Source organism: Polyodon spathula, chromosome 56 (assembly GCF_017654505.1).
Source record: "Polyodon spathula isolate WHYD16114869_AA chromosome 56, ASM1765450v1, whole genome shotgun sequence".
Taxonomy (NCBI): Eukaryota; Metazoa; Chordata; class Actinopteri; order Acipenseriformes; family Polyodontidae; genus Polyodon; species Polyodon spathula.
In genome coordinates this window covers 1,295,841-1,311,971 of record NC_054589.1, presented here as the reverse complement: position 1 = coordinate 1,311,971, position 16,131 = coordinate 1,295,841, and positions in this window count along the sequence as shown.

Sequence of the window (16,131 nt, the reverse complement as noted above, 5' to 3'; positions counted from 1 at the left end):
ATAATCACAGGGTCCCAGATAGCCAAAGTGGATAGGAAACTAAGTTTTAAAGCAAGACCAGTAGAATATAAAGACCCTGTACAGTATGCAATTATAGTTATGCAGCTAAATCTGCAAAAACAAATGGTCACCTTACCTTTTGAAGACATTTAATGAATGCGGCAGGATTACATGTGCCATGTTTAATTTTTAAATGCCCATGGGTAATGTGAAGGACCGTGGGAAGATTTGTTCATGTTTCAAACAGTTCATGTGAATGTCCTTTTAAAGGTACCTTGGCAGGGCTTCTGCAATATGCAAAAACACATCAAAGGTCTATAAAATGGGTGATCATGGCTGTTTGTTGTTTTGTATAAATAAAGTGCTTGAGTGCGTAAACTGCAGCTTTCTGGTCTCTGAGTCTCATTACCGACGCTACCCGGTCACATATGGTGAAAGAAGTGGGATAGGTTTATTTTGAAAAGACAAAAATGGATAAAGAAACGTGTTGCGGAGCTTGTTGTGGGGGGGGGGGGGGGGGGGGGGGGGGTGGGCAATGTTACTGGGGTGACCCCCTCTGGGGGGAGGCCTATAGGCAGGATGAGATGAGCATGGCATGCTGCCCCCTTGAGGATGAAGAGGGGGGCAGCATTGCCCCTACCGTAGGGCCCCCCACCCCTGGCAGCATTTCTTCTGTTGAGAAATGTTTTAGTATTAATGTTCGGAAAGGATCGCGTGCATAGTTAGAGGAAAAAAAAAACTTTAGTAAACAAATAGTTGTTTTACTTGTCAAAGATGCTTGTAGTTTATCTGAACAGTGCCAGATATCTGAGTGGAGAAATATTACTGAACTGTCCATGTCTCGGTTTGTTGTTGTTCAAAGATGCTGTCTGAGCTCCAGTTGAGCTAACAGGCTGTGATTGGCAGAGTTTGAAGTTGCAGGTTGCAGTTGGTTGCTTTCGTCGGTGCAAAGTATTGGATGGTTTTGGTGGATAATAATGTAAATTTGGACCATTTGTTTTTGTTTATTATTTACTGTCCAATAGATGTGAACTAAGCTTAACAATACAAGAAGTCAAAATGAACAAGCCAGTAGTTACTAAGGGAAACCAAAACTGAATGAGAAAGTATTCCCCAAAACCTTTCAAATCCTAAGAGGTGTTGGTCTTTTACATTATATAAAATCATTGTAAATCCAGAAACAGACTCATTGCTCTGGTCACACCATGCCTAATATGTTTACAGTAAAGCAAGAAAAAATTTGGGGTTTATTTTTTGTTCTTTTAAAGAGGCCCCTCCAAATGTTGTTTACATCTTGACAAGAGTTTGGTAAGACCTACTTTACAGTAAATTTTGTCTGGGACCGTTTCACAAATACAATACTAAGACTTGAGTCTGTAGAAGAATGTCCTTGTAGGATTGTATTGAATGACTGGAATTGGGGTTCTACTTATGACAACCTTAGTCCCTCTTCTCTTAAACCATTAAGCGGCAGAAGGTCCTATTTTATTGTCGTTCACATCTATAAGGTTCTGCATTCACTCTACCTCTGTGTCAGTCTGCGCTCGTAAAAGACCTGGGCTGGGAGGTCTCCACAGAGCTGCTCTGACCATCAGTCCTTATCGTTGCGTCGCTGTACGTTCTTAGCCTTGGGTTCTGGAATGCCCTTCCAAATTCCACTGTGCCATTGTCAAGCTTCTCCAGAATTAAAACTGCTGCTAAAAATGCTGTCATTTGCATCTGAGTTGAACTTGTTTTAGTTGTAATGAAACTTATTAAAATGGTTGTGAATTCTGCTTTTTATTCCTAGTACAATTTTAAAGGTTCCCTTTTCAGGGAATAGACCTAGTTTCTTTAAATGATGTCAGTGGACAGATGGAATGTAAAGCAGATGTTTCACAGTTACATTGGAAACCATGGGTAGCAACCTTTGCCGAAGTCGAGAACATTTGTTACTTTCTGTAACCAGACTTTAGGGAAACCAGAACATAATGACATAGTGACTGATTATAGATGGTGCTGGCAGAAAGTTTTGCTTTACTCTGATGAAAGTCAATGAATAAAATCATTTTTAAGAAGTGCTAAATACATTACAATATCTTAAGGGTTATGGAACAAACATGGTGTACGTTGCCTCATGGATACTTTACACTACATTTTCATATTGCTCACCTGTTTAATATCCTGCTTTGTGTAATTTTCAGTTACTGTTTCTCTTGGATCATCATCTACCAGGCTTATTAACTAGCTTTGAGGCCTGAATTCTGAATGTGGAGTGAGGTGGTTTTTAGAAATGAATTGCAGCTTTTGCAAACCACCTCTCTTTTATTTTCAGAAACGGACCCATTTGTTGAAGAAGGCTTTGCTGGAGTAGTTGGTAAGCGTGGTAAATGATGAAAGAGCACACACGTAAGAGTAGTGGTGGCCAACGGTAGGAAAATGTTATCGATTATCGTTTTGATATCGATAATATAGAAGTCTTCCAAAACATAGAAAAATATAACCACATAATTGCAATATAAAATCTATGCATTCAATTCTAAACATTAACATAACACCAACGTTAACAGAGATTTAAATATGAAAAGCATTAACTTACTTTAACTTAGCGGTGCTTTGCTTTTTACAAGGTCTTTTACAGTTCCATCATCATCCACCTCAAAACTTCACTGCATGCAATTAATAAACGAACAATAGCAAGTAAACACATGGACAAAGTTAAATAAAACGCTGACCTGCGAGCATATCAAAAAATAAGGCGGGATGCAGAAATTGGCACAACCCAGTCAACACTTTCCAAATGGTCATTGTGCCAAATTTAATGCAGCATGCAAATAGCATTTGGTACCTAAACGCAAATCAATGGAATGAAATAGTTAAACAATACTTTAGTGTGTGTGAACAGGGTGGCTTGTGGTAACGTCAGACCAGGAAGTGAAAGACACTACTGCGGATCGAAGCACTGATGCGCATTTTGTAAATTAACAAATAAAACGTTTAAACAAAACATAAGACTTTCACAAGAAGAAAACGGCACGGTGGCCAAAACAGACAGACAATAAACAAACAAGTAGCGTGCTGGTCCAAATCCAGCACGAGTAGCGATTGTTTATATTTCTGTTTGACGTGCGTTCCTCCTCTGAACAACCCAACCCTGAGAGAGGTTCCTGCCTCTTTATGCAGCTGTGCCTGAGCTCGATTGCTTGTCAATCTTTCAGTCGGGATCAGGCACATTCTGCACATGAACTGATTTGGCAGGGAAAGGTTAATTGACACAAAACACAAATTATATCGATATCATATTAAAATATCGATATTGCACATCACAACATAAGAGTAGCGTTATGATAATGTGATACCACAGGGGTGCTTTTAAACTACAGTGTTTGAAAAAGTCGCCAGGCTGTGATGACTGACATAAAATCATGCAAAGTGAATCTTGACAAGAGGAATACATTGGTAAGATAACTGATATTTCATACCAGGACTTGGCTGCTTTAAGGTGTACAGAACCTGCGTACACTTCACTGCCTAAACTAAAGCAGAGTGGGTACAATTACAGACGATGCAAACGTGCACTTGTGTAACATCTTTCCCATACCCCTAAATGAAGAGAACAATGTCTGGTTTGCTGAGCATGCAAGTGTTTAGAGTATATGACCCCAAATTTACTTCCGCAGCCCTTTCCCTTAATTGTTTTACTCTTTGTTTTCTGGACTTCACTCAGTCAATTTTTCCCTCAGGTTTTTTTTTTTTTTATTTTTTTTTTTTTTTTTTTTTTTTTTTTATCCCTATAAGGTTTTACAAACATTCAACAATAACCTATTTGAACAAGTAATTGTAGTGGTCTAGAGGGGGCCCCTTTGTGTTAGCCATTCGTTACAGAAGTGCATTAGTCCAAGTCTGACTCATAACTAATGTGAGGATCTTGGCAAGTTAATCATTCAAATGTGTTTACTTTTATTATTAAATTAGGTTTTGAAAAATAATGTTTTTTGTTTTACAGTCATGGATTACGTTTTGTCAGCTTCTTGTTTCATCCTTTCAATAGAATTTGGTCAGTAATTTCTAAGGTGTAAATAACCTAGAGAAAGATATTTTCCCTTCTGGTTTGGCACTGGTTCAGATAGCTTCTCTAGATCAGGTTACATACACACAAATGCACATCACGTGCTTGTCCAGAAAAATCAATTCTGTCATTGAGACTGACAGAGTCCCACAATCATGTTTAATACTTAATACACGTTGTTTTTGTGAACAAAAACTAAGCATCCCTGGGAGTACAGTTTAAAAAGGAATGGCCCCTCTGATAGAATGGTCTGTCAATGTGATGCAAAATGGAGAGGGGAGAAGTCAACAGCGGTTCAAAATTAGAAGTATGATGTATAAAGTCAAAGCAAATAGTTGTTTATTATTATTATTATTATTATTATTATTATTATTATTATTATTATTATTATTATTATTATTATTATACAATACAACTTACTATTATATAGCTCTTATCATGCGAAGCATCCCAGGGTGCTTTACAATAGAAACAATAACATAAACAGGAAACCGATGGCCAGGCAATCCAGCTCAAAAATAATCTTACCCAAACGGATATGTTTTTAAATTTGATTTGATTTAAAAGTTTCACTTTGCCAGCATTCCTGTTATAATTTGGAATATTCTGCTAATGGTATATAGCCTATGTAATTTAAACACATATAAATAAATAAATAAATAAATAAAAAAACGGTGAAACCAATTGTTTAAGAATTATATATACATCTTAAGCCATGGAATTTAAACACGTTTTTATTTTTTGTGTTATTATTATTTTAATTGTTTTAGAATGCACACGAAATAAATATTAAAATAAATGCCTAATTTACGCAAATTTAGAATAACGGATTTACATACATATTAATATATTTATTTTATATATATATATATATATATATATATATATATATATATATATATATATATATATATATATATATACACACACACACCATGTAAAGAACAGATAATGTATAATTCATAAACCACAATACTTTTCCACACGACATTTTAAAGCAGCCGTACATAAGAAGAGTCTGAAACTGCATAGGTCACATACAACATCTAATAGCCTTTATTTACGAAACCCTTAATATTTCTTAAAAAAAAAAAAAAAAAAAAAAAAAACCTGCAATATTAGTATTCCTGTTTATTGAATGATTGACACGGGCTCGAAACACGAGTCTCACTCTGCCCATACAGCAGGCGCTGATGAAAATTAATTCACTCACACGTTCAAGAGAATAAGAGTTCTATTAATCACTTCACTGTCACAGAATTGGCTGCCAACGACGCTTAAGTCCTTAGTTTCAAGTATACTGTGCAGTCTCGGGACACATTAATATTAGTCGATTGCTGCGCATTTTGGTGGAAGATTTGCATAAAATACACTTATATTGAAAATTATATTGTACCCCTTCCAGACACCTGCGTGTTTAAGAACATGTTTAATAATGAATATGTAAATAAGACTGACGGTCAGTGGATTATTTTTAACAAGGATTTGATATTCACAAAATGTATTTGCTTTTTACAAGGGACGGTGATTTGAAGGCTTCCTGTCCGCTGTAATAACACGATTAAAATAACAGGACCATTTTCTAAAACCATGTCCATTATTAATACATTCATACTCAATTTATTCATAGAAAAATATAAAAGTGCTGATTTGCTGTATTTGACAATTGTTTATTTAAAAATAAAAACAGTCTTTTATTTTGTTTTCCATGAAATATTTATATTTTCTATTTGTATATTACGTGCAGTAAAGTAATGGCACGTGTGTTTGTCGATGTTGTTAATTGATGGATAGTCCCGTTTATTATTAGCATTATTATTAGCATTTTTATTAGTAGTAGTAATACTACTACTAATAATAATAATAATAATAATAATATAGTAATGCTAATGTAATAATAAGTGTAACACTAATAAATAATGACGCTTTATAGGTTTATGTAGGCTATACAAGGCTATTATATTATCCCTCATATAAACAAATAAATAACTATATACATTCAACTGCTGGCAGGTGTTCTTTACAAAAACGTAATAAATACAAAAATCCATCAACCAATCAATAATCAATAAAATAAATCCGAACATTGGGATATACAAAAAAATATATAATTTCACTAAAAACATATTTAGGCCTATTCTACTGTATATTGAAAATACTAATATCGACAAAGGTGCTATTGCTTTACTACCCGTAATATACAAACACAAAACACTTAACAAAAGCGGGAATTGGATTTATATTTTTTTGGAAACCAAGATTTGCTCTGTAGGTTATCCAAATCCATTCAGTTTGAATCTTCATCAGTATATTGCGAGGTCGTTGTGTTTGCCATGTGTTCGTGTTTTGATCGGAACAGAGAGACTTTGTGTTTTTTGTGCCATTCTGAAACCATTTCTGATCAAGTAAACTCGGTAATCAGCTAGCTAATTCCACAGGGCAAATCGTTTCCTTCCAGTCGCGTCCACAAGCGGCGACCTGTACAATTTCAGTGTAGTGAAACGTGTGCCTAATTATCCTTAGAGCCAGCAATGGAAATGAAGACCAAGACAAGACGTCCTATGGCACATGTTGATTCTCTTAAACAGAGCTTCTTTGAATTAAAGTGGTTGAACTGTCAATTCAAATAGGGTTGAAATCTTGATTGCCAGTTCTTGAGAAATTGTATATTTAGCTTTATGTCTGCTGCAATTTCCTGACCTTCAACCTTGATCTGAAGTGACTTATATGTTCAATATTTCCAATCACTAAAGAGATAAGATTTTTTTTTCACTGTGTTGTGTATTCAGCAGTATGTAATAATAAAAGAATAATCAGTCTTATTGAGAGAAATATTGAGAGGCGGTGTGAATTCCAAATATAAAGCAGCAAACGCGTTAGGGAAGTTGAAATGTTCAAATAAAATGTGGTCCGTAAATAATAATGTCGTAATGAAATGTATTTATCGTGTGTGTAATGAAAATGCTGGAAATATATTCGGTAAAACACTTCTATCGCATATGTTGTGAAAAGACCTCGGTTAACTGATATGACTGTCATATCCAATTTAGTAGCACATAGCCATTTAACGTCCGGATGTCAGGCATAAATAATGACACACGCAGCAGCAATTATAGATAATGAGTAAAATCCTCGGGATCAAGGTCAGGGAAATTCGTGTAAACAAAATGTGTCTCCCTGGCTAAAGGTTTTAGGAATATTTCTTACATGGCGACCTTATAGGACTGACATATACTTCTTTTTTTGTGCAGTTGCATCATCCTTCATTGTTTTAAGGTCATTTTTTGCTGATTTGAGTAAACATGCTATAGCTGCAGAGAATCCTCCACAATGACATTCAGTATTACATTTTTCATGAATACTGTGTACCATTCTGCAAAAGTAGCCGGTAGGTAAGCTCTCTCTTGAAACCTGTTTAAAGACGACTTTGAGGCAATGTGCCTACCCACAGCAAGCAAGCACCGTCTATAAGATAATATTAATACAGGCTTGTAACATAAAAGTTACCACAAATAAATATGTATTTTGTAGGTAGTATACATTAAGGCTGCAACGACTTTGTCGTGAAAAATAACATTTGTGGTTGTTAACAATGCCCTGAGCTCTTTTATTCTGTGTTGAAATGTCAAAATGCCAATGTGTAATGTGGTCAAATCCATTTTCCAACATGTAGCTTTCTTCATAACTTCATGAGCTGAAATGTAAGTGCGATCTAGAAATTCGGGCAGCCGGATCCTAACACATCGTCTTTGAAATCCCTACTAATCACACACCAGTTGATCACTGTGATATAGATTCTGCTACTCTCAATAACATGTTACTGCACGTCCATACCAGTCTAGTCCAATTCTCTTGGTGTACAGAATCCAAACTGTAATTAATGTAGTTCCATTTCGTTGGTTTGGCTGATTATCGGTCTTGACAATCAAAACTGAAAATGTAATTAACACCCAATGCTAATGTAAAGCATGGCTATCAGAGTCTTCAGAAAAGTTATAAACTACTGATGGTTTCAGTTGTGCTACAAGGACAAAAAAGAAACTAGTTTGTGAGTATCCCCTGTCGTGACTGTAAATACATAATTGTAGCCACTAGTATCTTGAAAACAGCAGATCACTGTGTCCAACAGTTCAGCCACAGTACACACTGCTCTGGTACATACTGTGTAAAATATGTAAGATCAGATCAAACAGACCTAGAGACATATAGCAAAGCATATTTATATGCCAATACATGTCTTACCCAAGTTGTATGATAATTGCACAGATGTATATAAAATGTGTGAGCACCTACATCTCCACTATAACCCCTGTACATAACTGTGTCCAACAGCCACTAAAGGGTTAAGCCACTTAACCTTCGTCCTTTGAATGTAAAGCAGGGGTCTGGCTGTGTTTCTCTTCACTGAACTGTGCCTGCTGTCTGACACATGATGAATGAGCAGGCCCAGGTTTCCACTCCACTGCGGCCTTCCCCCCAGGTATGGCAGGCTGGGGACTGTGGGAGGTACACTGTTTGGGGGAAGAAAGAAAGGCACTGTTAGCACTTGCAAGTGGTATTCACCACCTTGATAGCATGCAGGTTGCACACTGCTAAAGCAGACAGGTCTTGCTGGGTACCCATTTCCTTCTCAATCTGGTTATTGCTCATTAGTCAAAGTCACTATATCCATTATAGTACCTTTGCTACACAGCAATTACATTTGTGAAACAAATAACGGTTCAGTGGTTAATTCTAGTGCTTGCTTGTTATTGTGCTGTAGGGTTTTCACTGGTAATTAGTTTAAGGTTCATATACAGTACATGTACAGTTTACTGCCTACATGGCCCATCGTGAATTAAAATAATTTGTGAATTCACCCTATTTTATTAGCATAGTCCTTTTTGTTTTGTCTTATTTTAGGAAACCTGTTTTATTTAACGTTATTTCTTAATAACCTTTTGACTGATTCATTTAGGCCTAACCTTTAGTGAGTGAAGCATTAATGTAGTGGACATCAAGTACAATGTTACATTTTAAATTAAATTATTATTATGATTGTATTAGTTATAACAATATTTGAGATTACTGCATTAATTACCCAATTAATGTTATCAAAAACAATAGCAAGACATAAACTGTGTTTTTTCTAGCCCTCTAAAGGTTTGTGTATATATACTGATGCGCAAAAGAAATGTATCAAGTCTAATGGATTTAATTAAATATTTTAAACATAGCTATTAAACAAAATCACAAAAAAAAAAAAAAAAAAATGGGAACAAAAATACAGGTCAAAGAATCATGATATGTTTTCAGTATGAAACTTGACACACTGTCAAAATGAAAACATTACAAAGTTAATATCGGGCATGACCTGAAATTCTAACACTGATACGGTTCTATCTGCTTGTTTGGCAGGTATTCAAACCTGAATGTAAAATCATTTTTTGAAACTGGTTGCTAGTAAAACAGAACTATTGATTACTGGATCTAATACCCAGCTTTGATCTTTTATTGGGTTTTCATGCTGTTTTGATGACTGCCTGTAGATGCTTCTTTGTTAGTCCACAGCTCAACTTGACTACGAAAGCGTGTCATTTTCTGCACCGAGGGAAGTTGAGATTCTCGTCTCATGCATTTGTTACGTCTCATTTTGATTATTGTAATGCTTTTCTTAATCTTCCTGCTTGTTCTTTTAGTTGATTGCAGATAAAACGCAGCAGCAAGGGTATCAAGTGGACAGAACACAGGGTCCTAGTTATAGAATGGACCTTCATAGCCCTTACATCCCTGGGAGGCATCTTCTTAGATCCTCTAACTCTGGATTGGTAAAATGCATGCTTCCAAAATGTGTTACGCTCGGAGGGCGTAGTTTTAGCTGTGTTGCTCCTTTTCTTTGGAACTCACTACCAACTTCCATTAGATAATCCACCACAGTTTCTCTGGACTAGTCTGCTGATTGTTGAAGCAGAATATCTCATTCTCCAGGCAACTTCTCTCACAGAGACCGCCTTGCTGATAGCCACCAGGCGATCTTCATTACTCAAGTGGTGGTCGTATCTTTCGTTGTTTTTGCGTTAATCATGTCTTTTCGAACGGCTATTTATACAGACTCTTAATCAACTCATTTTGGCAATTTTAACTCAACTCAAATACCAAACACTGAGCACCTGGCGTTTTTATGAAATCACATGACTTTTGTTATCCCAAGGAACAATACTACTCCAACAATCATCAAACCTACCTGCTCACTATTTAAAATATAAATACATTATGTATGTGCCCAATGAACTATTGATGTAAAACTTAGACAGTTGTGTTTTCATTGTTCATCAGTATAGTTTCAAGGGTGAAGAGCTTGTTTTGTACTCTTACAGTGCATGTGATAAGTACTTTCACCAGCAGAGGGCACTGGCTGCATGCACTTTTTATTTATTTATTTATTTTTTGCATTTTATTCATTACTTTATTAATTCGTCAGTTAGAAGATGCGTTTATCTAAAGTGACTTATTTTCACCTACAGTGAAGTGCAGTAGTTTATTTTTCTTCTGTGTTGTGCTGAGTGGGAGATCTTTCCACAGTCCCTTCCTAAATAAAACAGGAATAATGGACAATAAACCAAAGTGGGACTTTAGCAGTCACTACAAATGTGGCATATATAAAAAGTAATTTTCACCTGGTATTCTGCAGCCATTATCAAATTAGCACTATGCCATCATGAATCCATTTAAATTATATTGAAATATATTCAAATGAGGAAAAGAGCATGGAACTGGGCGTGGATCTAGAATACTAAACGGACGCAAACATTAAAAATGAGTTGTAAGGATTTCGCCTTGCAGGTGGGCAATTGATGACCTTACAAAAACTTTGCACCTCCTCTTACAAGGTGCAAACCATTGTAGAAGCGAGTAATTAAGAGCTGTATAAAAGCACACACCTGCAGAAACCTGTCATTGGCCTCAGGGTGGCTGCTGTGGTACACTTCCTGATGCGGCGACACTTGGTTCTTATTGAGGAGAGGCAGGAAAGCCTTTGGTATCAGCTGTGATGTGGATGGCAGCCCTCCTCCTGTTCCTGCTGCATGCCTGTGCTGTGTTGCGAGTTTAGTTTTTGTTCGCCTCCGCAGATCCGACCACCTTTTCATCACCTGGTTGACTGTCCTCCTGGTAACACAGACAGCGTTGACTTTCTCCACTATAGAGGACCATGTGGCGGCTTTTCCAAATAAGTCAATTTCATGCCGAGTGACCTCAGCTGTAAGGACACTCCGCTCCTTCTTAGAAAACTTTTCTTTTCTGTGCGACTTTGCTGCCCTTCCTGTGACATATTTTTTTGGTTTGGCTCCACAGATCTCATACAGCGCCTACTGCTCTGTACTCCTAACTCCAGCACCTCTGGGCTGTAAGTGCAGCCGCTTAATAGCCTGATGCACAGGCAGCACTCATTGCAACCCTCATTATCATGATTGCAACTCTTTATTTGTGCATGTTGAGCTTACATAGGCTGCAGTGCAAAATAATTGCCTGGCCGTTAGACAATTTAGATTTTGCAGCCACAATTGTTTGCACTGCGCCTATCCTTGCATCATAACGTACCACAGCAAAGTATATTTTTAACAGCTTGTTAAAGGTGCTGTGTTTGTTAGTCAGGATTGCTGGTTTCCCCTGTTGGTCTGGGATCATGCCAAGTCATTTCTAGAGAGACACTCTATTTGGGGGTTAGGTGCAGTTCAGTCTAACCATCAGGCTTCTTCACACAAAAGTTTCCACTTCTAACTGTACCAAATTGTATACTCATTTTTATGACTGCACAATTTTCCACTAGTGCTAAACTGGATCCGAAGTTATATTTGAGCACAGATCTCCTGAGGTGAAAAGATTACATCTACTGTGACACCCTGTGGCACGGTAGGGTCACAGCCCAGATGTTATTTGCAGGGAGAGAGACACAGAAAGCTGCATGTTAAATTGCGCTAACGAGTTCTTTAATTCACAAATAAACAAAAATAACATGGACAAAACACTTCACGTAAAATAAATGGCATGAGGGCCAAAACAAAAAGCTTTACAAAAACTCACAAAAGTAAATAAGACGGGACAGCACGGAACACAAACACGCACCTCTACCACCAGCATTAATCCTGCTAACCTTAAACTAACACCTGTGAACACCTATTTTATACGCCTGCGGCTGGAGCCTAATTAATCATTTCTTCAACTGGCAGCTCCAGCCGCATTCTGACATGTTCTGACAGGGAGAAATTTAACCCACAAACTGGCACACCCCCTACAGGCGGTTTATTAGTGTATTTCTTGTGTTTCCAAGTTTCTATGCACATGACAAGTTTAAAAAAAAAATCAAGAAACAATAAGCCCTATTCACAGAACTTTAAGGAGGTGTTTTGAAGAGTCTCTTTGGTAAAAGGGTGCTTTGATAAATTTGAATAAACTGAATTGACCCTCAAACACTTGAAAATGGTTTCAGGAGCTGTGAGCTTGGATGAATAAATCAAAATGGGCTTTGTCAAAGCTTTATCAAATACAACGTGTTTTTTGAGAATTAAAAAAAAAAAACTACCCTTTTAAGTACAGAAGGGTGTTTATTTTTTAATTTCAAAACTATTTAAAATGAATATTTTAACAGCTGGAGGAATTTATATTGGTGTAAAAAGCTTTGAAATTTATAATTTATTATTTAGTGCAATCACTGTCTCTGTTTTGCATCCTGTGCTAAACAAAAAGAGCACAGAAGACCAAAACTCTGAAACATTATAGTAACGAACCCCTAAATACCCTTATAACAGTTTACCATGGTGTTTTTGTACTGTATTGTAGCAGTTTTATTGTGTTTTCTAATGTTTTTTCTATGCGTTTACCCAGGGTTGCTGTGTTTTTTAATATGCTTTACCTCGCTATTCTTTACAATGCATATCAATATTTTACCATGCTTTTACTATGCTTTTATTACAATTTGATATGCTTTTACAGTGGGAAATGCAGCTACATTGTAATGTAAAACTATGCATTTACCATAGTTTACTATGCATTTATCATAGTTTTTAATATGCTTTACCATACCTCTCTGGACATTACAATGCTTACCTTTGCTTTACCATGCTTTCACTTTGCATTATAACTCTCTCCTATACTAGAAACATTCCCACTGAGCCCTTGAGTCCTTAACTTGTTTTTTTAAACTTTAATTCCAGCTGATAGAGCGTGTTTCTAATTACTGCATGTGCATACAGTTAAAATGAACTGTACATTTTTATATCAATGAAAAGCGGGCTAGTGATAAGGTTTATCAGGCAAATAAGTTAGAAAATAGATTGTAATACCTCAGTTCTTTTAAAGTTGAACTATAAAAGTGTCTTTCAGTGTATTGAGCTTGCCTCCTTGTGGTGCAAACCAGGAATAGCGAGTAGGTATTTAAGAAAACCTGGCACTGTTCCTGCATAGCTGTGAACAGCACAAGTCAGCACGTTTGGGGGTCAGCTCCATTGTCTCCTTCTCAATTGTTTAAAGCTGTACAATGTATTACAGGAGGCTGTGTAGTCCAGTGGTTAAAGGAAAAGGGATTGCAACGAGGAGGTCCCCAGTTCAAATCCTGGCTCACTCACTGACTCATCGTGTGACCCTGAACAAGTCACTTGTCCTCTGTCTTTTGGGTGAGACATTGTTGTAAGTGACTCTGCAGCTGATGCTTAGTTCACACACCCTAGCCTCTGTAAGTCACCTTGGATAAAGATGTCTCCTAAAAAAACAAATAAGACATTTTTTGCCTCTAGATAATTCTGAGGTTAACATACACGCTACAAAAAGCTTGGTTTTTAGAAGTACAGTAAAGAAAACAAATAGTGTCATTTGTGAACATCTGGAAAACTGGAAAAGGAGTTGTTTAAAGTTGATTAATACTGTATATGTAAGGGTGCCGGGGTTCTATCCTGAGGCCACTGGGCTTGAAAGCACATTATTAATTCAGCGAATCATAAATTCTGCCTTGGCCTCCGGGAACAGTGAGAAACTAAAGGGTTGAGGCTTGTGTGAAAACTGAACCAATGAAAATCCAATGAGTCTTTTCTCACTTCCAGAGTTTTACTGACCCAACTCTGAAGCCATTTCAGAATTTCCATTTCTTTCTTTCTTTCTTTCTTTCTCAAGGAGGGGGAAAGACCGCCCCCAAAATCTTCATTCCCCGCACCCTACAGTTTGAATTCAAAACCATATTGACACTGAAAAAGACTTGTTGTCAGAACGTGTTACTGATCTGAAATACCACAGTTATCTTAACTAATGTATTCCTTTAGCTGTTTAGAATCGCTTTGAATATCATTTTTTGTTTCACATTCTAGTGACTTTCTAAAACTCAGAAGTTAATCTGTGTAACCATTAAACCCGCAGTTTGTTCTATGTGGTATTTCTTACATCCACTAGGGGTGGGTTTATTTGTTGCACACTGTTGTACCAGAGAGCCCTGTTGCTTCAAAAGTCCCCAGGATCCATGTGTCGACTGAAACAGAAAATGACATATCAAGTAAACGAGGGTTACATTAGTCCAAATAACTGTGGCATTTAATTACGATGCTGCTTTCTCATTCAGTTTCTTTGTGTAGTTCTGATAATATGGATGTTCAGATTCAAGATGTATTAAGTGGAAGAGAACACATCTATATGGAGTTTGTTAGGATTTGGAAGATTAGACTGCACAAACTATGTCTAAAGAAATGATCAGTGATTCAAGTTTTTACTTAACTATTAAGGATGCTGAAATGTTACCAAAATGAAACCAATAAACCAGGATGCATTCCCCTGCTTTCAAACTGTACTGCGAAACAATAACACAACGCTACCTTCCATCCATTATAAAAGGAGCTGCAAGGGGCACAACCACGTCGAAAACTCCATCTGAAATAATACATGATGAGCGAAAAAAAACTATCACTGAAAAAAGTAAATACATAGGCTGGACAGGAAGTCTGTTAATCTGTAACCCAAAACCAAGGAAGGAAGGACACAGGAAGAAGCTTTCAGGGCTTTCAGCAATCATATTCATCATACTCCTCAGTTCAGACTCATTAAGCCCACATTGCCTGGCTTAACTAAACATCTTTTTCATAATATAAATGCTTCCAGGTTACTCCGAACACAGGTCACACAGGCATCTGATGCCAATTACGCCGCTCATATTTTACTCTTCCCGTTCCAGCAGTCTGGTTACTAAGCACAGCGTAGCAACGAACAGGAAGTACATTGAAACTCAGAAGTGGATTACTTCAAGTTTGGCTCGAATAATGATTCCCGCTGCCTCTCCACAATTATTAATGAAACATGAATATATACAAAACCCCTTTTATTTATTACCATAAAACAAAATTATCTTTAACAGCAGTGGTTGTGTGTGGTGGGGTAATGGCAGCTACAACGGTGTCAGCAAATAGTAAAATGGCATCATAATATGTAATTGGTGTCATAATGGTATGAACCTACAAACTGGTGTTCCATTCCAATACCATCTAGACACCTGGTCAGTATGTGTACCTTTTCCCCATTGCTGGTAATGCTGTCTGCATATATCTAGAGTTTCTTCAGGGCTTTTCATTGTGTAGATCCTCTGATGTCTTCGGTGACATTTAAGTGTAGAGCAGAGATTGTAATTACACCATAAGATACTGAGGAGTGGATCTGATCAAATTACTCCACCAAAATCGATTAATTTTATGGTCCAATTAAAATTGATTGCAACATCCTCTTGGTCCTAAAAATAAGTGGTTATGACAATTATTATTATTTATTTATTTATTTATTTATTTGGCATTTATTTGGCAGATCCAAAATATTATCCAAGACAACTTACTTATGTTACAGGCTAGTACAGGGTTACAATGCAAGATTAATATTTAAAGACAGTATAGCTTACAGTAAGTGCAAATAATAAAATGCAATGTGAAAGAGGGTGCAACAACTTAGGGCTACAACAAGTTCTATCTACAATGGCATATTAGTAGTGCAGGGGTGGTGAATTAGCTGAGGATCCAGTAACGTGGTGCTGAGGGCAGGCTAGTCGGAGGGGTGGATCAAGAAATCTGCAAGTGCAGTCTAAA